At 46.1% G+C, this 25619-nt stretch overlaps 1 long non-coding RNA gene across 1 annotated transcript; it reads right to left on the bottom strand.

The window, feature by feature from the left end:
* Window positions 1-507: 507 nt before the first annotated feature.
* On the bottom strand, window positions 508-25619 carry LOC132662286 (uncharacterized). Its single transcript, XR_009602559.3, has 4 exons — window positions 25529-25619; window positions 22993-23083; window positions 950-1228; window positions 508-772 (listed from the first exon to the last, which is right to left on the bottom strand). It is a non-coding gene; the product is annotated as an uncharacterized LOC132662286 (long non-coding RNA).

The raw sequence follows: 25619 nt of genomic DNA, 5'->3' as shown, positions 1-25619 counted from the left end.
AGAGAGAGAGAGAGAAAGAGAGCCTGAGAGAAACAATTACCATAGCCATTGGCAGGCAGATGCCGGATGCAGTTAAGACCCGGTGCCTTAATTGGGGATTAGAGGCTGAACTTTACCAACGCACTGCCTCGGTGGCTTTGTTAATAGCTGGAAAATTCTCCATGCAGGTGCAGTGACCTTTTGTGAAGTGACCCAGAGGCTGGCTGGGCCCCAAGGAGCATCCTGCCCCCAGCCAGACACTGTGGCGACCTCCCCACCTGCCTCTCTCTTTCCCGGCACAAGTCTGGTCTTGCCCTTTCCCACCTCCTGCAGCGCTGACCCAGAGGGACACAGAAGGTAGAAAGACTTACTAAGGACCTGTGCCTATTCGTATGGTGCCACTTGATGGGGCTGGACAGTCCTGGTGTCCCCATGTTTCCTTCCTTCCCATGGGCCATTTGGTCATCATTAGACTTAATGAAACCATTTTAAAACTCAAAACCTGAAAGTTCTCTTTAAAATGCAGGTAATAATAACCTGTCTGCCCGGTTTCACGTGACTCAGGTGTAAAGTCCCTTAACACATCGTCTTGTTTGATTCCCTAATGATCCTGTAGGTGGGAAGGACAGGAGATGCTCTTCCTAGATCCAGAGACAGAACTGGGGTGTGGAGGATGGGCAGCCCCAGAGTCGAGACCAGGTTCAGGTCTTCTGATGCTCAGTCCTTTCCCACAGCGCCCTGTGGATGAGTTCCAGGTGGAACAGAGCGGCTGAAAGCCAGGGAGCTGGTTGTGCTGGGAGAGAGCAGGTACAACTGATCAGGAGGGGAAGGCTGCCGCCCTTTTCTCCACTTGGCCTTACTTATGGGCCACAAGTCTCACAGTCAAAGGACATTTAGGACAGAAGATGTGGGAGAAGAAAGTAAGCCTGAGAGAATATTCAGGAAACAAGAATCAGAGCTCAGGGCCTACCAGGAAAAGCAGATGGTCTTGCTCTGAAGCCCTTCGACCGTAGACCACTGCTCCCCACCTGCTGGGCATGGCCAATCTCAGGAGCTGCACAAGGTGACCTCAGTAAGGCCTTCTTGACGGGGCCTCCAGAGAGTTTACCTCTGACCCGGCAACACTTCCTCTAATCCTCCCGGTTCTGGGAGCAGATTAACCAACCAGCCACCATCAGGGGTTGAGACATACTTTGTTGACATGCCTGGAAGTGGGATGATTCCCCTTCCGATTCGTGGAGCTCACAGCCTAAGTGGGGAGCCGGGACAGACAGACATCAAAAGATGAGGAGTGATAACAAGATAATCTTCAATTTATTTGTGACTTTACCTAATTTGAAAGCACTTCATTACTAGGTATTACAACCTCCTTTATATTTGTCTGTATGTAAAAGCACTTAGCCACGTGCTCTGGAAAGCATAAACATGAAGCTATTGTCCGTATTATTATCATTATTATTTGGGTTATTTTCTACTGGACTATAAGCTACTGGACAGTGAAGCTGTATTTTTTTTTTTTTTTTTTTTTTGTCCTCTGCACCTAGTCCTATGTATTTTGAGCTAAATACAGAATGAATGTTTGTAAATGTTCAGTGAAGGAAGGTCATTTAAATTTCATGAAAAGTCTGTGGAGGGATTTTCTTTCCTTTAAAGACAAGGAATCTGAGACACAGGTAGGGAAAGCAACAGAGCTGGGGCTGGAAGATAGTCTATGCAGGGTATAAAAGGAGGACATGAGGGGCGCCTGGGTGGCTCAGTCAGTTGAGCGTCCGACTTTGGCTCAGGTCATGATGTCACAGTTCGTGAGTTCGAGCCCCACGTCAGGCTCTGCGCTGACAGCTCAGAATCTGGAGGCTGCTTTGGATTCTGTGTCTCCCTCTCTTTCTCTGCCCCTCTCCCACTCATGCTCTCTCCCTCAAAAATAAATAAACATTTTAAAAATAAATATTAAAAGAATAAAAGGAGGACAGGGGAATTCTGCAAGAAAGGTGGTCAGGGAAGGCTTCGTGGAAGAGGCGCGGCTTTTATAGGCTTTTTCAAAATGAGCATCAGAGAGGCATACAAGGAACAGGAACCGATAAAGTGGAACAGCAAGAGAAAAATCCCGCAGAAGGAAGGATGCCTGCACTGCAGGAAACAAGAGTCCGGCACTGCAGGATTCAGAGCACAAGAGATCCAACCCAGCAGGCTAGCCCAGGATCAAGGCTGAGAGAGCCTGGAATGTTAGACTGAAGGTTGAGGTCTTATCCTAAAGCCCATTAGGGCTGGGGCACCACCTGGACTGCCTTCCACCAAAAGACACCAGCTCTGGGCCTACATCCATTCACTGTGGGGGCTGTGCGTTGGCCACTAGTACCAGACCCTGAAAGAATGGGAGTGCCCCCCCACCCCCCCATCCTCGTCCCCGACCCCGCACAGCACAGGGCCATCTGCAGGGCGGCATGATTCATTCATTAGCACCAGGAAGAGAAGATGAGCAATCTGCCTCAGCACCTAATGAGAAAGATTGGAGCCCACGAGGTGCATGCTTATTACTGAGGGTGCCACATTAATTATGGACTCTGAAAGAGAAGGGGGGGGCCACTGGGAGCCTGAGCTGGGCAACATCCATGCAGAGTGAGGTGCATGTTACTCTGGGTCCAGCGTCCAGGCCTCACACTCAGCCCCCTGAGGAATGTTCACTCAGCTCTGTGTTCATTCATTCGCTCAGCAAATATTTCTCAAATACCGACTGTGTGCAAGGGACCTAAGGCCTGAAGGTCTGGGCCCTGGAGGGACCCCAGAAACTGGGGGCTGTTGGAGACAGATGCACAATCAGATACTCGGAATAAAATCTGCTGGAATAGACTCACCCAAAGCATGGGGTCCTAACCTAGTCTGGGGGTGACTTGGATGGGCAGGAGTTATCTGGGACTCCTTGTAAGTCTTGTAAGGGACTGGCTCTTTAACTTTCCAGCAAGGGGAACCACTGAAAGGATCAAGAAGGAGAGGCATGTGGTCAGATCTGCTCCGTCTCTCCCCACGACAGCAGCCTCGACTGCCTCCTGCCTCCTGCCTCGTCTTGGGGCCTCCTCTCTCTTCTCCTTCAACCTGCCTGTCCTGGGCTCCCACCCCACAGGAATATACTGCATGGACCACGTGCTTACTTTGTTCCCCAACCTGACTCCAAAGGACTGCTGAGACTCCCTCTGGCCTAGTGGGGAGGCCAGCTGTTCCAGAACAAGAGCCACGGCGGGTCCTCGGATCAGAGCTCTCATAAGGCCTAGTGTTGGGGCTATAGCACCTCAGAGACCACGTGGTTGGGGCCATGGAACACTGAAAGATCTAAGCCCCTGTCACTCTGATGCACCACTGTGTGCCCAGTGTTGAGCACAGAGCCTGGAGGAATTGTTAGTGAGTGAATGAATGAATGAATGAATGAATGTTTGGATCTCAGCTCAGTCATTTTCCAGCTCTGTGACTCTGCAAGGGTCACGTCACCATTTGAGTCTCTCCTTCCATCTCTGTAAAACACTGATTATAAGATGCCCTGCATACAACTTGCTAAGATGATGAAATGTGGTGGCTCTGAGTCCAGTACAAGGCCTGACACTCAGGCAATACTGGGAAAATACGGCCCTGAATGTCTAAGTTCTTGTAGGACTGCATCTAAAGTAGACAATTAGACCACCTTGCGAGGCAATGAGCCTTTTCACAGGTATGGCCTCCCAGGATGGTCATTTTTGAGACACTTACTTCTGCTGAAATTGAGATTTAGGGAAACGTAGTGATTCGGCACAAGTCAAACTTCTGGTCTCTGATCTAGTCTTCTGTGACCCCCATCATTCAAGAACATTCAGCACATATTCATTGTGCACCCCCAGATGCCAGGCACACCCAGTGTTCCCTCCTCTACACCCCAAACACCCATCCTTGGGGACCATCTTATGCTCTCTCCCCCCTCACAGGCTAGGAAAAGTGCACTGCTTGGTGACAGGTACAAGGTCACTGGACTGAGAATGCTGAAGTGGCCTCAGGGCCTGGTTTCCAACCCCCAGTCTGGGCTCCTGACTTATATAACTCCTTCCTCTCACTAAGCCCAGCAGTATGCTCCCAAGGACCTGAGGACAGCAATGATTACATTGCCTAGGCATATGGGGAGTGGAAGTGAGAAGGGAGGGAGGAATGAAGGGAGGGGGTACAGAGTACAGAAGAGGATCAGAGCTTGTTAAGACTCTATTGTCCCCCAGGCAGCAGAGGTAATTTAGCAGTGTCCTCCGGGAACATTCCAGGAGGTCTGAGTGAGGTGGAAGAAAGTCCAGGAATGATCTGGGGACGAAGCTCCTCCAGATGGGTCTTCTAGGGTCAGCCCCAGGGTCCTGGTCTGCTCCTGGGATGCTGAGTCTGCCTCTACCTCTATCCATCCTTGGGCTCCAGAGGGACTGTGTGGATAGGTGGGAGGCAGAGGAATGGAAGCAGGAGGGGGAGGGAGAGAGGGGAGTAGAAATAGTTATGTTGTCAAATCTCATTCTACAGTATAGCCTCAGGGGCAAACTGCATGTGTGTGTGTGTGTGTGTGTGTGTGTGTGTGTGTGTGTATGTGTGTGTGTGTGTATGTGTGTGTGTGTGTGTGAGAGAGAGAGACAGAGAGAGAGAGAGAGAGAGAGACTTCTCCAGGGAAAAGGAACTAACAGGATGTATGTATATATATATACACACACACACATATACATATATACATACACATATGTATATGTACATATATATATACATATACATATATATGTACATATATATACATATACATATATATGTACATATATATACATATATATATGTACATATATATACATATATATATATGTACATATATATATACATATATGTACATATATATATATATAAAGATTTATTATAGGGAATAGCTCGCATAATGATGGAAGTTACCAAATCCAAAATCTGCAGGGTGGGCCGGCAGGCTGGAGCCCTGGCAGAGCTGGTGCTGTAATTCAGATCTGAAAGCTGTCTGCTGTAGAACCAGGAAAAGCCAATGTTGGCGATGAAACCCAAAGGCAGTCTGCTGGAGAATTCTCTCTTACTCATGTGACACTGGTCTTTTTGTTCTATTCAGGCCTTCAACTGATTGGATGTGGCCCACCCAGTAAAACAGGGCAATCTGCTTTACTCAAAGCCCACTGATTTAAATGTCAATATCATCCAAACATACCTTCACAGAAACACCCCAAATAATGTTTAACTAAATATCTTGGGCACCCATGGCCAAGCCAAGTTGACACGCAAAATTTACCATATCACAGAGCGTGTGTGTGTGTTTGTGTATGTGTGTGTGTGTGTGTGTGTGTGTGTGTGTGTGCGTGATGCTTGGGGGAGGGGTTAAGGGCATAGTGTCCCCTGCACCCACACCAGCTCCTGGCATCAGGAAAAGTCCCTGCCATGGCACTTAGTTGTGAGAAACCATGTCTCAACCAGAAGTCCCCGGAGCAATCCTGGCAGGATCATGCTTAGACCTGTGACTGTGAGCGTGTTCCCATCTCAGTGTGGCACTTTGTGTCTCCCAGTGGAGGCTCCTGCATGTGGGAAGTGTGTGTCACACTGCAACTGGGTCTGGGGTCAGGGGGGTGGATGCTTCCCCCAGTGACAGATAGCACATGGCTCTCTCAACCCGGCCAGGAAAAGGGAGCATCTATCTGTTCCTCGTGTCCATGCCGCCTGCCCCTTCCCCAGAGCTAATGACACACTGCTGTCCAGAAAGGCTTTCCTGTTACCCTGAGGTGCAGGGCTGTCTTTGCGAGATCACAGAAGTGCTGAGTGGGAGCTGCTGACCCGAAGCACTCGGCACCAGTGTGACAGGTCATCGATCGGGGCCCCCCCCCCTTCCAGAGATGCGAGTGGTATACTTTCGTCAAACCAAGAAACATCACAGGGAACAGAGAGCTGGGCGAGCCCTGGCATCTTAGGGAGCTCCTAATTACTCAATGAGAAGTGCCACGGACTGGTCCTTTTACCCAAACTGTGCCACCTCTGCCACTCTTGGGGCCCATTTCCTGTGTTCCTGTCTCCGTAGAAACGGGCAATGGCTGACTTTCCCAAGGCCTCCCCTTCTCCCTTGTCGGGTGGTGCCTCCATCACCACAGGCACATCTCTGGCTCTGGCTGCCGTGTTCCCCCTGATCCACTTGCCCGTCCTGTGCTGGTTTTATTTCTACAGCTTTGAATTAGTCTTGATTTATGGGCAAGTGAGGCTCCTTTCTTTGCTCTTTCTTCTTTCTCAAAATTGTTCTCGTCGTTTGTGCCCTTGAATCTATTGTGTGATTTTGGAATCCATTTTTCAGATTTCTGAAACATTCTACTGGGAGTGTGATTAAAATTGCACTGTTATAAAGGTTCATCGGGGAGAAAAGGTAGTTTTACAGTGCTTTGAAGTCACGAATACAGTCCATGTCTCCATTGGTTTGTTTTAATACAATTTTCTCCAAAAAGGTCCTGTATTTTTCTGGTCAGGTTTACTGGTTTGGGTTCCTCCAGAAAGCAGCTTCTGAGCCAAGGGTTCAAGCATCAACAGTTTATTGGAAGGTACAAGAAGCATAGAGAGGAGTGATACAAAGGAGAAAAGCAGCCGATAGACGGTATGTTAATAAACCAGCTTCCCCACAGGTGACTCAAGCCCCGTCCTGCAGGAAAAATCTGGATCACCGTGCATAGACATGCCTCAGAATTACCCCAGCCAATGGGAGGGGGCCCTTCACTCAGTGATTAAGGACTGCCTTTAGGGAGAATATTCCCAAACATTTTCTCAGCCCTACCACAAAGAGGCAGGAGCTGGAATTAAAAAGAAAGAGTGACGGTACCCCAGATGATATGAACACAGTGTCTGGGAGCTTGTAGGAAAGATCCTCTCTCTCTAGGTGGGAAAATCAGGGCAATGTGTGGAAACCAGAAGCAATTCAATTGGGATAAGAGCTTTCTGTCTAATCGAGCTGCCGTCTGAGGATATGGAGACCACCACACTGGCAGTTTTCAAGCAGAGACCGGACAGTATGCCAAGGATGTGATTCCATCATTGACAAGAAGCCCAGACTGGGGCCACGATTCTCAACCTTTTTCTGCAGAGATCCCCATGGTGATGCTATTAATCTGAGCTACTCATGCTAGACAATGCCCAACTCTTTCTTTTTCAGCCAAGGAGGCTAACAGAATTCAATTAAGTTATCAACTGTAACTTCAGATCCACTATCATTTACGTTCTTTATGAAATAAATCATTTGCAATTTTTATTACTTGGTTGTTTGTCCCCAACTGTGTGCAGCACAGACCCCAAGTCCTGGCAACACATCAGATGTCCTGGCCCCCTGGTTGGGAACTTCATGGCCAGATGGCCCCTGAGGGTACATCCGATGTCACCAGCTCCAGTTCATAGACAGACATAGGGGGCGGGGGAGCTATGTATGGGACCTCCCCAGTCCTGAGGGCTCCCCTTCCACTCTTGGCAAACTGCTTGATGTGTTTGGCAGTGTAATATTCTTCCATTAATTATTTGAGCCTGAGCAATCCTACAGGGGATCTCGGCTGGATACAACCAGATGGATCCTCTGTATAGAATCGCTGTCAGAACATGGCTTCCAAGTGCTGATTTTAATTTGGGAAACTGGGGCTGACTGATGGGTCCAGGAAGGGAACCGAACAATTTCCTGTAAGGAGTGGCAGTGAACTCCCAGAGCTCTCAAAATTACTGGCTGCTTCTCTTTCCTCCTAACTCCACTAGTAAGCGCCTGTGTGTGTTGGGAGAGTGGGGAGTAATCAATTAGACGGCAGGCTGATGGGGAGAGCTGCCCCACTCACCTCCACCCACAGACCGGGGCATGGGAGTGGCGAGCCTCAGCCAGCCCTCTTAGACACACTTGTGGTTCCTGATCAAATGCAATCTACTGCTTATAAAAAAAATGTCCACATCCCAACTGTTGCTTTTGCATATAAAGAACTCCCCGGAGAAGAGGTGGGATAGATGATAGGGGGGTGTCAGAGCAGATATTACCTTATTCCCCAAGGTCTCTGCAGATAAACTTCATTTCTTCACTTTGGGACAGACATGGTGTGGTTGATTCAATTCAATAAACATAGATAGAGCCTCTACTATGCAGAAGCAGCCATTGTCTAAGACACTAGGATGAACTATCCTCAAAGACACGACAGTTTAAAGAGAGAAACAGGCAAGTAAAATATAATATATAAGTGCTAGTTCGGTGTGATGTGTGAATATAGCAATCTTTCCTTCCTTCCTATAATATTTATGTAGCGTCTATCTTATCCACTTGCCAAGAACACAGTGCCATACATAACAAATAAAGTCTTTGCTCTCATGCTAGGGGGGAAGACAGACAACTAACAAACAAAAACATCTATAAAATAACTTGTTATGAACACAAGTAAATTGGTTAGAGGGTAACTGGGGGTGTTATTTTATATAGGGTGACCAGGGACAACCCCTCTGAGCAGATGACTTTTAAGCAGAGACCCAAGTAACGTGAGGGAACAAATAATGGAAAATAAGGGGAAAGAGAGTTTTAAGCCTAGAAAAGAGTAAGAGCAAAAGAACAAATGCAGAATCTTTCAAAATAAGGGGCTAAGTGGAAGATCCAAAGGAAGTTCAAGGTCAGGGCAGGAGAGAATGGAGAAAAGTCAAGGAAGGCTGGACTCTGAAGGATGCATCAGAGGGTGAGGCCCGGCAGGGGCTGGGAATGGAGCTGGTTGGAAAAAGTCCACCTGCAGGGAAAAGCCATTCAATTCAGGGCACTGCGAGTGTTCTTCCTGGGAACTCATGCTTCAGACCGAAGCCTGGTAGGATGGTTTGTGAGGCAGAATGTTCAAGAAGAGAGAGAGCTCGTGGCTGGAAACCAGGGGGTTCATTTGCTGGGACGTTCCCTTCCTGTTCAACTATTGGCTGTTCCATCTGTAAACATAAGATGCACACTCTGGCTCCCCTCTGTGCCAAATTTGTTGAAAGCCACGGAGTCCTTGCCAGGAACAGAGAGGATTCTGGGTTGTCAGGAGGCAGGGTTGCATCCGGTTCCCTACTTCCTGCCCCTGTGGGTGGTTGTCAGGAGCTGAGGGCCTGCTTGTGAGTGAGAGTGTTCTCACCCTCCCCTGGTCTCCCATCTCCTAAAGCTGGAAGACTCAGACCTCTCTGACACCTGGCAGGGCTTCTGGAAGCCGTTCCCCTGTTTCCAGTCCGGCCACCCTGACTGTGACCCCCTCCCCAGCAACACACCTGTGATGATCATAGTATCGGCCAGGACAGTCAACTTCCAGGGTGACCAGAGGCTGGCACTCCTTCCTTCTCGAGGAAATCGCCTTCACGCAACAAGGCATATGTGACGCAGGAACACAAACTTAGCCTTCGTGAAGCAGAAGAGACCACGGGAATGTCACCCCGATCGTGAGAATCCAGCAGGAAAAGGGGAGAGGGGAAGCCCCAGCAATGGAGCTCACTGCTGTTCTTTACAGAAGAAAAACTTGCAAAATACATTTCCAAAAGGTGACATGTGAAACCTAAACTCTCCGATTTCAAAAGCAGGAACAGAGTATCCAGGGCGGTCCCAAGAGAGTCTCTGGACCCAATTCCATGAAGCAGAGAAGGTGGGACACGGGCCGGTGTCACACAGACAAGCCACGTATGTGAGAAACGGTCCATCTCAGTGACAGTGGCGAGGAGAGACGCTTTGCCCTATGAATTACCACATAAATGCCTGCCTTCCCCAGCTGCATTGAGGCAAAGCCCACACCACTCACGCACAAAACCCTGAGTCCTAAGGAAAAATTCTGGTGACCGGAAATGCGGTCCAGCCAGCCCCACACACATACCAACAGCTGGTTCAGGGAAAAACTCCCACCTTCCAAAGCCAGTATTTGAAAAGGAACCAGCACAGGGTCCATACCAAAAATGCAAGAGAAAGGGAAGAAAGAAAGAGGAAAAACAAATAGATGAAGAAGAATCAACAGGGAAAATGTTTTCACCGAGCCAAATAAATCGTGACTAAGTATTTCACATGATTTTTTAAAAAGAAAGTAATGAGGCAATTATCTCAGTGAACCCAAGGCAATGAACAAAGATATGAAAGAAATGACTACCTATTATCTAAAGAAATAGAAGATTGATGTATTATATAGAGAATTAATAGATACTGTCAAAAGAAACAGGGGATTAAGCATATTATATAAAGTTATGGTTACAATGGTAACTACCAGAAAAATATAGACTTTCTAAGTTACACAAAGTGGGGGATAGGGTGCAGAGAGAAGGGATAGGGTGCATAGTCTGCAGAGAGAAAGTTTCATAAAGAAAAAAATTAGAAAGCAGAATGTAAAAATAACATTAGAACTAAGACCAAACATGTAGTCATATAAATCCATAGCAATAAGCTAAATGTATTTATTAGAAAAAACCTCAGGGGCACCCGGGTGGCTCATTTGGTTGAGCGTCTGACTTCGGCTCAGGTCATGATCTCACAGTTCGTGAGTTAGAGCCCCGCGTTGGGCTCTGTGCTGACAGCTCAGAGCCTGGAGGCTGCTTCGGATTCTGTGTGTGTGTGTGTGTGTGTGTGTGTGTGTGTGTGTCTGCCCCTCCCCCACTCACGTGCATGGGCATGTGTGTGTCTGCGCTCTTTCTCTCTCTCAAAAATAAATAAATAAAAACGTCTAAAAAAAAATAAAAAATAAAAGCCACACTTAGAACAAAAGGATCTAGGGGCACCTGGGTGGCTCAGCTGGTTAAGCGTCTGACTTCAGCTCAGGTCATGATCCCTCAGTTTGTGAGTTTGAGCCCCACATTGGGCTCTGTGCTGACAGCTCAGAGACTGGAGCCTGCTTCAGATTCTGTGTCACCCTCTCTCTGCCCCTCCTCTGCTTGTGCTTTCTCTCTCCCTCTCTCTCAAAAATATAAATAAACATTAAAAATTAAAAAATTAAAAATGTATGTATTTCCAACTCCATATCCTCAACATAGAGAAAATATCTTCACTCAAAATCCATCCAAAGTAAAAAGTACAAAATTCATTCTCTGGTCATACTATACTAAAACCAGAAATGAATAATAAAACCAAACTAAAAAAAAAATACGTTTAAAAATAAACGTTTAAGTCTTTTTAAAACAACTCTTAAGGGGTGCCTGGGTGGCTCAGTCAGTTAAGTCTCTGACTTGGGCTCGGGTCACGATCTCACGGTTTGTGAGTTCAAGCCCTGAGTCAGGCTCTGTGCTGACAGCTCAGGGTCTGCTACGTATCCTCTGCTTCCCTCTCTCTCTGCCCCTATCCTGCTCGTGCTCTGTCTCTCAAAAATAAAATAAACATTAAAAAAAAGAACTCTTCAGTAAAAAAAGAAATTCAAATAAATATGACAGAATATCTAGAACATGAAAATTAAGGCGATATATATAAGTCCTACTGGATACAGCTAAAGCAATATCAACAGGGAAATTTATTTCATTCAATAGTATTAGTAATCAAGGTGATAGAAAATAAATCAAGTAAACATTCAATTCTAGAAGCTATAAAAATAATAAAACAACCTTTAGGAAAGCAGAAGGGAGGATTTAATAGCTGAGAGCAGAAATAAATATATTAATTTAAAAAGGAAAATGTTAGAATAAATCTGAGAGCTGGCTTTAGAAGCATAAATAAGTAAGTAAGTAATCTAATTAATAAAAAAAAGAAAGCAAAAGTCTAGCAAATAAGGCATATGGAGTGGAGGAGGGGGGAACTATGTGTATAAAGGAAATTAAACCAGTACTTTACTCAATTCTATGTAAATACGTTTGAAAATTTCAAGGGAATGAACAATTGCATAAGTCATGTAATAATCTGAATTGATTCTATAAAAGATAGGAAATTTAAACAGACTAATTACGAACAAGCAAATAGAAAAGGCTAGTAAACTTTCTCTTCATAAAACTACTGAAATTTTTATAAGGTGAGTTTTTAAGCCTATTTTTAAAAGAAGAAAAAGAAAAAGAGTGATTCCTTAAAATTTCTAGAAAGAAAGAAAGAAAGAAAGAAAGAAAGAAAGAAAGAAAGAAGAAAAAGAAAGAAAGAAAGAAAGAAAGAAAGAAAGAAAGAAAGAAAGAGGGAGGAAGGAAGGAAGGAAGGAAGGAAGGAAGGAAGGAAGGAAGGAAGGAGGAAGGAATTCTACCAGGGGCACCTGGATGGCTCAGTCTGTTAAGTGTCGGACTTGAGCTAAGTGTCTGACCTTGGCTCAGGTCATGATCTCACAGTTTGTGAATTTGAGCTGCACGTCAGGCTCTGTGTTGACAGCTCAGAGCCTGGAGCCTGCTTCCGATTCTGTGTCTCCCTCTCTCTCTGTTTCTATCTATCTATCTCTCTTTCTGTCTCTCTGTCTCCCTGTGTCTCTCTCCCCCACTTGCCCTCTTTCACTCTCTCTCATAACAAACAACGAACCAACCAATAAAAAAAGAATACATGAATACTCCCTCAATGCAATAAAATACATCTTTCTGAACCTGAGTTTAATGTGGAAACATCAGAAGCATATCCATTAATGGTAGGAATGCAGAAAAGATGCACACTATCTCCAGTGATAACTCCATTCGAGAAATCTCACCAATGCAATTAGACTTAGAAAGAAACAGATTTGTAGACATTGGAAAGGAGAAGGCAAAATTTTCACTATTGTCAAATGGGAGGTCCAAACATAAAGTTTCATAAAGAAAAATTTAGAAAGCAGAATGTAAAAGCATTAGAACTAAGACCAAACATATAGTCATATAAATCCATAGTAATGAGCTAAATGTATTTATTAGAAAAAACTTCAGGGGTGCCTGGGTGGCTCAGTTGGTTGAGCGTCTGACTTCGGCTCAGGTCATGATCTCATAGTTCGTGAGTTCGAGCCCTGCATCGGGCTCTGTGCTGACAGCTCAGGGCCTGGAGGCTGCTTCGGATTCTGTGTGTGTGTGTGTGTGTCTGTGTGTGTGTTTAGACATTGGAAAGGAGAAGGCAAAATTTTCACTATTGTCATATGGGAAGGTCCAAACATCTAATGGGGAATAAAAACACCAAATAAACCATCATGAACAGTAAGAGAACTCACTAAGCTGGTGGGTACAAAACTCACATACAGAGCTTTCACGGAAGCAAACAACAATCTGAAGGCTGAAGAGAAGATAAGACTCCATTTACAACAGCAAAAAATACACATATGGATAAAGATGAAATACCAAGTAATGAAAATTAATGATAGATGTGCAAGACTGGTGTGAAGAAAACTAAAAAACACAAAAGAAGGCTTGAACGAATGACGAGGCATGCTATGGTCTTGGCAACATTCAAGATTATAAAAATGTAAATTCTCCTCAATCTATGAATTAAAATTGATGTAAAAAGTACTGTCCAGCTGTTTTGAAGTTCATGTGGGAAAATGAACAAAAAACCCAGGATACTATGAAAAAAAAATAGCAATGAGATGGCACTAATCTTTATATTCAAATACATTATAAAGCTACAAAAATGAAAGCATTGTGATATGGTATATGAATATTCTGACAGATCGTTGGAATAGTATAGAAAGACCAGAAATAAACCCAAATCACTTGGGGAATTAATACATTATGAAGGAGGCATCTCAAGTCAGAAAAGACAAATATTTTTTTTAATGATGCTGGGAAAATACGATGGAAACCCCTCCAAAGACATTCAATTGTATTCATACAATACCTACATAAGAAGAAATTCCAAATGAGTAACAGTTTTATTTTTTTAATGTTTATTTATTTTTGAGAGAGTGAGTGAGCAGGGAGAGGGGCAGAGAAAGAGGGGACAAAGGATCTGAAGCAGGCTCTGTGCTGAGAGCAGAAAGCCCCATGCAGGGTTCGAACTCGCGAACCATGAGATTACCCGAGCTTGGGCTCAAACTGACCGTGTTATCCAAGCGCTTCCAAATGAGTAACAGTTTTAAAGGCAAAACTGAGGGGCACCTGGGTGGTTCAGTCGGTTTGGGCGTCTGACTCTTGATTTTGGCTCAGGTCGTGATCTTGAGGTGGTTGAATCGAGCCCCATGTCCAGCTCCCTGCTGGGCGTGCAGCTTGCTTCAGATTCTCTTTTTCTCCCTCTGCCCCTCCCCTACTTGCACTCCACTCTCTCTCTCAAAAATAATTAAATAAAAAATAAATGCAAAACGGATACCTTAGTGATGCCAGAAGAAAACATGATAGAACTTCTTTATCGTGTCAGAGTATGAATGAACTAAAAATGACTCAGATATCAAAAGCCATATAAGAAAAACTAAAAAAATCATTAACAAATGTTTTTAGAGAACGGCATAGCAAAAACCTCCACACGTGAGATAAAAAGACAAAGTAAGAATTGAAAAAATATTTGCAAGTCATACTACAACTCCTTTAGTAAATAAAGGTCCACAAATCAATGAGAAAAAAAAAAAAAACCCTAAGAACACAATAGGAAAATGAACAGAATTATTTGGAACAGTTTGCTGAAAGGGAAATGTTAATGGGTTTTAGCATAGGGGGGGAAAAGTGCTTAACTGCACACAGTAAGAGAAATGAAAAATAAAACTATGCAGAAGTACCATTTGCTGCCCATCACATTGGCAAATACCAAAATGCTAGCTATCGCTGAATTACTCTCTTAGACCTTATCCCAGTTTACAGTCTCTCCAATGACGTGTTTCCGAACATGTTCACCAGATTCACACAGTGTTGGTGGAAGTGAATTAGTGTAACTTCTGTGGAGCTTAGCAATAGCTAACAAAATTAAAAACACATGAACTCTTTTGACCCAGAAATTCTACTTCCAGAAATTTATCTTTAGCTATACTCCAGCATGAGTGAAATAATGCTTGTAACATTACAAACACTGTAACAGTAAAAGCCTGCACATTAGGAAAAGACTAAAGAAAGTGCCTTTACACTAATGAAAAATTATAGCCAAAAAGTGGGGGTAGAAGTGAACTATAGTGTTAGAAAGTATTATCTCCACTTGTATAATAATAAGACAGAGAGTACAGGTGTTTTCTTGGACATACATAAACTGTCTTAAAAGAATGCCTGAGAAACCAGTAACATTTGTCACTGCCAGAGAGAAAACCTACTTACTTAGAGGACAGTGGTAAAAAGAAACAGACTTTTCTTTATGCACATAATTTTAAATGTTCTGAATTTTGAACCACTCGAAGGCTGTACCTATTCCATAAACAGATCAAAACTGTTAGTAATTCTTCCACCTGGATTTATTGAGTGCTTTCTATGTTCAGTGCCCTTTGAAGATGTTGCAAGCCTGATTCCTATATTACCCTTACAATAACCTTATAAAATATCCTTCTTTCCAGGATGAGGAGACCAAGGCATAGAGAGTTTAGATAGCTTACCTAACATCACAGAGCTTACCTAACATCACATCGAAAGCACCCAGCGCCTGAGCCAGGATAGAACCCCAGTATTTCTACTAGAGAAACTCAGAAGCCCCAGCTGTTTGCCACTGAGGTACACATTCTGTCTGGACCACATTTATTTGTGGAATGCCTACAAAGTGGATGGTGTATTAATACAGATCAACCTTGTCCTTTCCACGAAGTCCCTCCTTTCCGGGCACCCAAACTCCAAAGCAATTCCTCTGGTCGGTGCTATACTTTCTGCGCCCCCTGTAGACAGGTGCTGGGGCAGCACGAGACAGTATTATCCTTATCTCTTCCTCTTTCGCCCTCCTATTTCCCCTGCACCAAATCTCACATTTGTGACTTCCTAAGCCCCTCTCCTGTGTCTCCCCCTGGTCCTCATTCCAACTGCCTTGGATCCTTTCAGGCTGCCATCAAATCATAACTATGTTTTGGCACAGTCTCCTTATTCAGTGGGTAGCGGCCAGAATGATGTTTTCCCCATTGTATTATTTTCTACACAAGTAAACATGTTTTATCACCGAAAATTTTAAATGCATTTATGCACAAAGAAGATGTCTTTCTAATGCTCTCCCTTGGTCTCAAAGGATTAGGGCATGACAGACGAGCCTTCAGGTTCTAGGTTTTCTTTGCTCATCTCTTCCTTCTAGACGTGTGGAACAAGGAACTACCTCTCATTTTCGGGTGGTGTCAAAACATTTCTTCTCTCTGGGCCTTGCCACACTCTATCTCCTGTGTTTGGAATCCCTAAACTGCAAATCCACCCAGTCAACCGCCATTATTGCCCCAAAACTCAGCTCCAGTGTTCCTTCCCCAGGGAAGCCTTCTTTGCCCCCCAAGTCTGACTCAAATTTCTCTCCTCTTTGACCCTGGAGGATCCAAGGCAACACTCAGCCCAGGTACAGGTCACACACATGATAGCATTATCTGCCTGTCTGTAGCCAGTGATCCGTGGGCTCCTTGAGAGCAGGGCTGGTGTCTTGGCCATCTTGGTATGTTTGCTCACGGTCTGCACAGTGCCTGGTACTGGTTAGAGTGACTTACTACTTATTGAATAACTGACTGAAATATGTTAAAGCTACATGTACCTCCCAGGACTGCTCTTATTTTCTAGACTTTGCCTCCTCAAGTCCCCACTGCGCCACAACTCCCGAGGGTTACCCCCTGGTACAGTCCCCTCCCACAGTGATGCCGGACTTGGTCATGTGACTTGCTTCGGCCAGTGGGACTTTAGCAAGCATGATGCAACCAGAAGCTGGATTAGTGCTTGTACACCGGGGCTTGTCCTCTGGGAACGCACCCTCTTGGAAGCTGTCTGCCATGTTGTAGAGAAGCTTAAACTACTGAAAGATGGGAGACCACGTGGATGAGGGAGGACAGGTCATCTTGGATGCTCCAGCGCTATCTGGCCCCCAGGTGAACGTGGCCTCATGAGTGATCTCAGCTGCATCTTGTAAAATAAAAACCTCCCAGCTGGGCCCAGTCAACACACAGAACTACTAGATATAAGGCGTCACTGTTCATTTCAGCTATTTGTTCTGATAGTTTTGGGGTGATTTTTTGAGCAGCAACAGACAACTGAAACAGGCCAATGGAAACTACCATGCTCATGACTTCCACCATGGCAATACAGCCTCCCCGGTGCCCTGGCTGGTCACTGCAGCTGCCCCATATGCCAAGGTCATTTGCTGGAACCATTCATCGTCTGGGTCATTTGCAGGCTGCCAGAGCCCAAGTGAGAAAATTGGAGCCCCCAAATCAAAGCAGAGCCATAGTATAGAAACATGGGAAAGAGCCCCAGCTGTGTCTGAGTGTGAGAGGTGTTTGTCAGGGAGAAGAACGAAAGAACAGGCCGTGCTTGACATGGCCTTCCTCTGAACCTCCTCACAAGGACACTTGGCCATGAAAATGCATTAACTACAGCCTTCCAGGGCTTTTGATGTGAGAAAAAACAAAGTCGTTTTCTGTACCACCCACTCCATGCAGAGACCCAAGGGGGATATCCTGGGCTCTGGCCCCTGCTCCCTTTGTCCAGCATCCCTTTGGGCCAGGATTTCAGCTTATGGGCAGAAGGAGATGAGCCACCAACCCAGAAAGAAAACAGCAGATCTAGGAGCTCTGAAAAGCAGGGGGCCCTAAATGAAGGGATGTCTCCTGTGGGTTTATACACAGTATCCTCTCCTCCGAGATGAAGCTAGATTCCCTTTTGATGCCTCGTGGTTCTTACCTCAATTGTAATTAAATTGTTTGTAGTGACTCTCCCCCAGTAGAAAGCTCCTCGAGAGCAGAGATTGTATCTGCCCTACTCCACATGGTAACTACTTTGCCCAACACACAGCATGGCACACAGTGGGTACTCAGTAAGTAGCTTGGGCTGAATGAATGAACACATTATGCATATGCATATAGGGCTTCTTAACCCTGATGCCGATGATGACCCAGTCTCCCACCTCTGTGCTTCCGTGCAGGCTGTTTCTGGGCTGGAACTCCCTTCTCTCCTCATCCATCTGGCCTCTTTGCTAGCTCTGGAGACATGAGTTAGTTCCAAGCCTCTCTGATTCTCAATTTGCTCCTTTGTATATAGGGACTAGCACCCTCCCTTGCAGAGAGAGTACAGGCTGAGATCAGAGGATGCCTAAACATGCCTGGCACACACTCAGGGCTCATGGGTTTTTTTGTACTAATCCTATAACTGGGGCTATAGCTTCTAGCTCCTCAAGGAGGGCTCCCTGGATCAGCGGTATCCTGTCACCTGAGTGCTTATTGGAAATGCAAAATCTCAGGGGTGCTACTTGGCTCTGACTTCTGGCCAAGATGTCTGTGACCATTTCTCTGTGCCATGTTCTCTGCCCGGGGTGCTGAGAAGCCAGAAGTTATCTTGAGAGTCACCCTTATCATGAGAGCCCATAGGGGAGCAGGGCTATGTTTCTCAGACTTGAATGTGCATACATATTTCCCGGGGATATTGTTAAAGTGCAGATTCTATTTTTTTTTTTTTTAATTTGAGAGAGGAGAGAGCGTGTGAGTGGGGGAGAGGGACACAGGGAGAGAGACAGAATGAGAGAGTGATTCTTTTTTTTTTTATGTTATTTATTTTTGAGAGAGACAGAGAGAGTGAGAGAGAGAGCGAGCATGAGACAGACAAAAAAAAAGATTCTTTTTTTTTTTATGTTATTTTTGAGAGAGACAGAGAGAGAGAGAGAGAGAGACAGAGAGAGAGACAGAGAGAGAGAGGCTCCTAGGTGTCAGCACACAGCCCGGCATGGGGCTCGAACCCCCAGAAACTATGAGATCATAACCTGAGCTGAAGTCAGACACTTAACTGACTGAGCCACACAGATGCCCCAGGGAGAGAGAGAATCTTACTCATACTCAGCACAGACGCTGGAACCTGATGGGGGGCTCTGTCCCACGACCCTGGGATCATGACCTAAGCTGAAATCCGGAGTCTGACACTCAACCCCCAAAATGCAGATTCTAACCCAGTATGTCTGCTGAGGGAGGAGGACTGAGATCTTGCATTTCTAACAAGCACTCAGATGACAGGATGCTGAGGATACAGAGAGCACTCTTTGAGGAGCAAGAGGCTAGGACACCAATTACAAGATGAGTACCAAAAGGACCACGGGGCAGCCAGGGTGGTTGGTCACCGGAAGTGCCGGTGGACATTGGGGGTGACCGTGGTTGAGGCTGCTCTAGTGAACCCGTCCCCCTGGCCAGTGGGAAGTGGAACCGAACACTAGTGGCTCTAGGGCGCCCCTCTAGAGGCCAAACAGCTGAACTGCAGAGAACGCCTGGAGGATTTCATTTCCTGGTGGTGGTGGTGAGAACCAGCCAGGAAGCCTTCTCCCCGGGAGTTTGCACATTTTCCCAGCTACAAGCCTCTGAGCCTCTTCTCCCTGCCCCAGCACTACAGGGCAGTGAAGAGCACTAATTGCAGAAGGAGGCCAAACGACAAACGTTATTCTGATGAACTGGAGGTCCTCCCCAAGCACTACTCCCCAGTTTGGGTATATATTCATTTTTTTAATTCAAGTAAAATATCATATATATATATGTATATGTATACATATGTATATGTATATATATAATATATATCATATATAAAAAATATATATCATAAAATATCATATATATCATATATAAAATATATATATCATATATATGACTTATTATTTTTTAAATTCAAGTACTGTTAACTTAGAGTTTTATATTAGTTTCAGGTAGAATCAGGTTTTATCCTGGATCTTTGTGCCAAAAGCCCTTCCTCCTTACGCCAGTAACGAAGGTCGCCTACAGCAGCTCCTTAACATAGAATCACTCTGGCGCCCTCTGGAGGTCACTCCTCCATCCTGCCCCCTCTCCGAGGTCAGCTCCTCTCAACACCGTTGCTCTCTCCTTTTCTTGTGTGTAAGGTCTGACACCCTGAGAAGACTCTAAAGTGACGCCGAGCTGAGTATTACAAAAATCCCCCCAAGAATGGAAATACGTGGAAGACCTCTCAGCCCACTCCCACAGCATAAAGACAAAGGGAGGAGGTGACAGCCCCCTCCACCCCCACCCACCCCCTCGTCGGCCCCAGCTGTCTGTCTGTGTCAAATGTTCTCAGCAGAGGTTGGGGGCTTCAGCTCCCCACACAAAGAGAGTTCAGAGCTGTCAGTCCCTTTCCCACGATACACTAGGTGCTGAGGAGCAGGTGATAATTGTAGCTCTGTCACCCTTGTCACCTCTGAGCAGGCTGGGTTTTTCTTTTTTTCTTTTTTTTTTCTTTTTCTAAAAACAAATGTTGTACTGTCTGGAAATCAAAGTTGGAGTTTCTGCAGGCCACTGCTCTTTCCGCTGAAACCCGGATAGGGAAATGAGTCCTGAGAGATTTTTGGTTTGACCTCCAGGCAGGCCAGCCAGGAGCACTTCCCTGGGGAGGAGCCCCCTCCCAAAGCCCAGTGCGACCTGGCGTGTCAGATCTCCACCTCCCTCTCTCTCTGTCTCTGAAAGAAAACTATCTTCACCTCTTGATCTCTGTCCTGTGCTTTGTAGAAAACGCACAAGAACTCTCCCTCCACCTTCCTCCCTGCTGAGACCCTTCTCATCTCTGAGGGACTCTCATGCTCTGACCCAACATTTTCGAGGCCACCTCTCCTCTCCAATTTAGATGCTCCCTGCTCTTCTGATGCTTGATGTAGGACTCCACTCTTCAGCCCCACCCTGCCCTCAGGGCACACTATGGGATACCTATGAATGTCTGTGTTAAACGCTAGCAGTGAGACTAAAATATCCCAGAAGCATGTACTCAGATTTTCATACTCAGATTCACACACATAGATGCAAACAGAAACGGTTCCCCATTAGAACAGATGCCGTTGTTCATAATAATAGTATCCCAAGTTAATTATGTTACCACGTGCCACGTACTGCGTTAAGCGTTTACCTACATTATTCCCTTTAGTCCCCGGATGCCCTAGGAGAGGCCCATATGCCCATATCACCACCTGTATCACCAACCTCTTTACAGGTGGGAAAAAATACAGCGTAAAGATGGTAAGAGTCTATCCAAATCTCAGAGCCAATGAAATGTTGAGAAAACACTGGAATCCACGTGTTTGTCTCTAAAAACAAATGGTCTTAACCACTCCTCTACATTGTCTACCTCATACAAAGTCTCCTAACGCTGCGTCACGTAAAACTGCACACACACGACAGTCTAATTCTTCTCAGAGCCGTACAGTTTCGTATTAGCTAAACACACTCAGGTGGAGATCCAAGTTAAGTCCCTCGCAAGCTGTCACAGAGACAAATCCAAATTCCTAACAAAAATAAAACCCACGGAAATATTTCCCAGTCTAAATTGCCTAATCAATCTTATTGACAACTACTTTTCATTGCAGGACCTATCACTGAGGGAAAAAGCAGCGAACTTTCAATACATTCGTGGCTTGCCTCAGCAATGTAACCTCTCGGAAAGCAGAGGTTGGGGACAGAGCACAACATCTATTTGGAACCTAATTCTGCTCCAACGAGGGTGAATTGCTTGGTGAAAGAACAAGGGAAAAAAACTCCTGAGGAATCGTAGCCAGGTCATCTCACACACAGGTCACGCTATTCGAGGGGGAGAAGCTGGGCATGGTCTCACGTGTACCTCGGACATTACGAAGGCAGATTACAAAAACCTCTGCAGGAAAGAGGCTGGTCCCATGACTTTATGCGGGAAGACAGCTCTGGAGAGATGACTTTCAAAACTGAAATTCCGACAATCCAATTGCAAATGACTCCGATGTGGGAGAAACGTGGTTGCACGGGATGACTACAAAGGAGTGACACAAACCTTTAAGTATCATGTTAGCAAGGCTGAGGCCGGAATGAGCCAAGGATGGTGACATAAAGCACCTTCCTGAGGAGAGTCAGAGCAATGAGAACAGAAGGGCCAGATCCACCTCTCAAGGGCTGGGTGTACAACCATGGGTGATTTCCCTAACCTCTCCAAACCTCAGTTTCCCCATCCATAAGATGGGACTAGTAGTTCTTACACTGCAGATGTGTTGTGAGGATTACATGGAATGACGCATTCAAAGCAAACAAATAAACAAAACCTAGAACTTTCTCAAAAAGTATCTGCTGTCTGGTCCCTCCTATCCTCCTAGCACTAGTGGTTTAACATGAACAAAAGCAGCCCTCTTGAGCTCCTGCATTGCCTCCATCTTCCTATCGTGGACCAAAATCTTCAGATTAGGACATCTAGGGGTGCCCGGTGGCTCAGTCAGTTGAGCGTCCGACTTTGGCTCAGGTCGTGATCTCTCGGTTCGTGAGTTCAAGCCCCGCGCCAGGCTCTGTGCTGACAGCTCAGACCCTGGAGCCTGCTTCGGATTCTGTGTCTCCCTCTCTACCTGCTCCTCCCCTGCTCACGCTCTGTCTCTCTCACTCTCAAAAATAAATAAACATTAAAAAAAAGAACATCTAGAATGAACACCAATAAGGAGAATTTACCAATCCGCACAGCATGCAGATTGTTGAAATGAAGTTATACCTCTTGACCCAGAAGAATTATATTCAATGGGTGGAGGATGACACGCAGAGTGCTCCCATGCTGTTGGGAACCCTCTAAGAGTCCCCTAGTATAAGGAAAGGGACAAAAGGCATGCCTGTTACATAGCAAGCCCTCAATTAAAATTTGTTGAATGTTGTTGTAACGGGCAAGAAACAAGCAAATGCCTTAATCTTCCTAAAGGGACAGAAGGTGTGCCTGAGTCCATCCCAGGATAAATTCCAGATCTGCTTATTTAACAGGGAGCTTTCAAGCCTTCGGGAAGAGCTGCCATGGTCTCCAGCATGGGTCCATCAAGAACCTGCTGCACCTGACGTCTCTTGTTTCCTTTTCTGATAGAGTTGTTAGATGAAGAGCAGAAAAGAGCAGTATCTCTGGTTTCACGATTCCAGATGGAGAAGTGGGATGTGATAACAATGCCGTCAGGGGCTTAGTAACTGACGGGACCACCATGTGCAGAGACAGCAGATTAACTGCCTTGGTACCAACCTGGAGATGGGGCTTAGTAACTGATGGGACAACCGTGTATAGAGACAGCAGATTAGCTGAGTAGGTACCAACCTGGAAGCCTCAGGCAGGGCGTTCTTCTGGATCGATCCCAGTCAACCTTTTTCTCACTGTCCTGGGAGAGCACAGATGGATGGCGGGTCAGCTGTGAAGGAAACACAGAGGGGCAATCTTTGTATTGCTAAGGATCCAGCTCCATCACACCAGCTGAATCGTGGTCACAAAACCACTATCGTTTCCACAAAACCTTTCCTTTCTTCACTCTCCGGAGTTCACCTGAGCTCTCCCCCTCGCTTCTCCCCTCGCTCATTCCCTGAATCCCTCCACTTGCCAAATTCACCAGTTTTAACTCCTAAATAATTCTCAGACTTTTCCTCTATGTTCAATCCCACTATTCCTGCCCAAATGTAAGCCCTTATCAGCCAAGGGTTTGGAATCCAGTCAGAGATCCATATTCAAATCCCAGTCTGTGTGACCTTGGGCAAGTTCTTTCATGGTTTGAAATTTTGGCTTCCTTGTAGGCAACATGGGGGGATAATACTAATACCCACCTCAAGGGTTGTTGCAAGATATCTGAGATGATACTTGCAGGGTGCTAAGCATTCAGTAAACACCAATTAGTATTACTGGGCAGTCGGGATGACCTCCCAGCTGGTCTATCCACCAGCAGGCCCACCTTCCTGCATCACCTGCCTCTTATCAGAAGGGTGGTCAAATCCAGAACCTATCAATGATTCTGCCCAGAGTAAACACCTTTACATGCACGTGCATACACACATGCACAGGCACAGATGTGCATGTCACACACACACACACACACACACACACACACACACACACAGCATTGCCCCAGGACACTGTCCTAGCCTGGTACATACAGCCTTCCTGACTTCTCCAACCTGCAGCTATAACTGTCCCCTGGTTCCCCTGCACAGGTGGTTGTTTCTTGCCTTGAAGCTTTTGAGAGATCATTTCCCTCTCCCCGGAATACTTTTGTCTCTTGTCTATTCAGCAACCTTCAACTCATCCATGAAAATGCAGACAGGTGTCTGCCCTCTGGGAAGACCTCTAGGTCCTCTCTCGGTGCCCGACACTTTTCATGCCTATTACAGACATCTTGGAACCTCTACACCCTCCCCTGCAAAATGATGCTTAAAACACCAACCCCAGGGGGCGACTTCATGAGAACTGAGTGAGATAAAATACTCAGCACATCTAGGAGAGTGGACTGCAAGGAGAATGCTGATGGGGCTCAAACCTTTCACCTGCATGTGGTGGGGAAGTGGGGTGCGCACTAAGGGGAGAAAGCGGGCAATTAGAATGTGAGCCCTGATAATGATAAATAACCAATGAAGTAAGTCTGTCATTCTCTCAGGGCCCCTTCTTCGGGCAATGCATGTGGGCACTGTTTGGCCAAGAGCTATACCAATAGGCAAACATTGTTTCTTCCAAAGGAGGAAGTCTCTTTCTTTCTTTCTTTCTTTTTAACGCTTATTTATTATTGAGAGACAGAGAGAGACAGAGGGTGAGCAGGGGAGGGGCAGAGAGAGAAGGAGACACAGAATCTGAAGCAGGCTCCAGGCTCTGAGCTGTCAGCACAGAGCCCGACGCGGGGCTCCAACTCACAAACCACGAGATCCTGACCTGAGCCAAAGTTGAACGCTTAACCTACTGAGCCACCCAGGCGCCCCAGGAAGTCTCTTTCTTGATCTCATGGATGCCCCGCATTTTGGAAGGACAAAGATGAACACACCTCCCCTATCCCCAGCTCACAGAGCGAAGAAGGGAGTAGGGTGTGGGGGTTAGATGCCTCCCATGGTGCCCCAGCCCATCAAACTACAGCACCTGCTTTAACCGAGGTTTAACCAGCTTGCTTATACCTTGCTTCCCAAGGATGCTGGCAGCCAAGTGGACCGGCCAGAGAAGTGTGCTCACTGCTCGTGATGGCAGGGGGGCACCAGAGAGCCTGGGTCAATCCCAGCAGACAAGCTGGCCTCTCTCGCGCATGCCCATAGGATATTCCATAGCTGTCTGTGCACCAGAGACAAAACCAAAGACCTCCACTTTCTCAGGAGCTTTGAAAACCATATAAGGAATGGACTTCTTTCATTCAAGGCCATGAGACTGGTGCCACTGGGCCAGGCACTAGCTTAGACCAGGTAGGGAAAGAAGTCAGACTTCATCCAAATGAAAAGAAGGAAAAGTGGCCCGTATCAACCCAACGAGCAGACATGCTGTGGACAGGGAGAACAGAGGCACTGGAGGGACAGACTCCTCCACAATAAGCAATGGAGATGTCTGCTGTTCAGGGCAGTCCTGGGGAGCCCAGGACTTGTTTCTGTAAAGCTGCTATGCCCATAGCAAAGGCCTGGGTCGACCCGAGAGGCCAGGACAGCTGCAGATGTACACATGGCAGCCCAGGGCCAGGAAGCACATCCTTATCCAGAAATGGGGGCTGGGCAGCTGGCTCTGACAGATCCTGGCAGTCCCTCTGGATCTGGCAGTGAGCAGGGCCTGGTAGCCTAACACCCCATCCAAGCAGGATCAACTAGGATTGGTGTCAGTCAAGACACATATCTGATTAACTCACCAACTTTTGAAATTGGTAGAGTTTTTCATCTTTGCTTCACAATCTCTCTCTCCAAACATATCAACCATGTAGGCCACGCCAAGGATAAAAT

This window comes from Panthera onca, chromosome D1 (genome assembly GCF_046562875.1).
Source record: "Panthera onca isolate mPanOnc1 chromosome D1, mPanOnc1 haplotype 2, whole genome shotgun sequence".
Classification (NCBI taxonomy): Eukaryota; Metazoa; Chordata; class Mammalia; order Carnivora; family Felidae; genus Panthera; species Panthera onca.
This window is presented reverse-complemented; position numbering and strand designations above follow the sequence as displayed.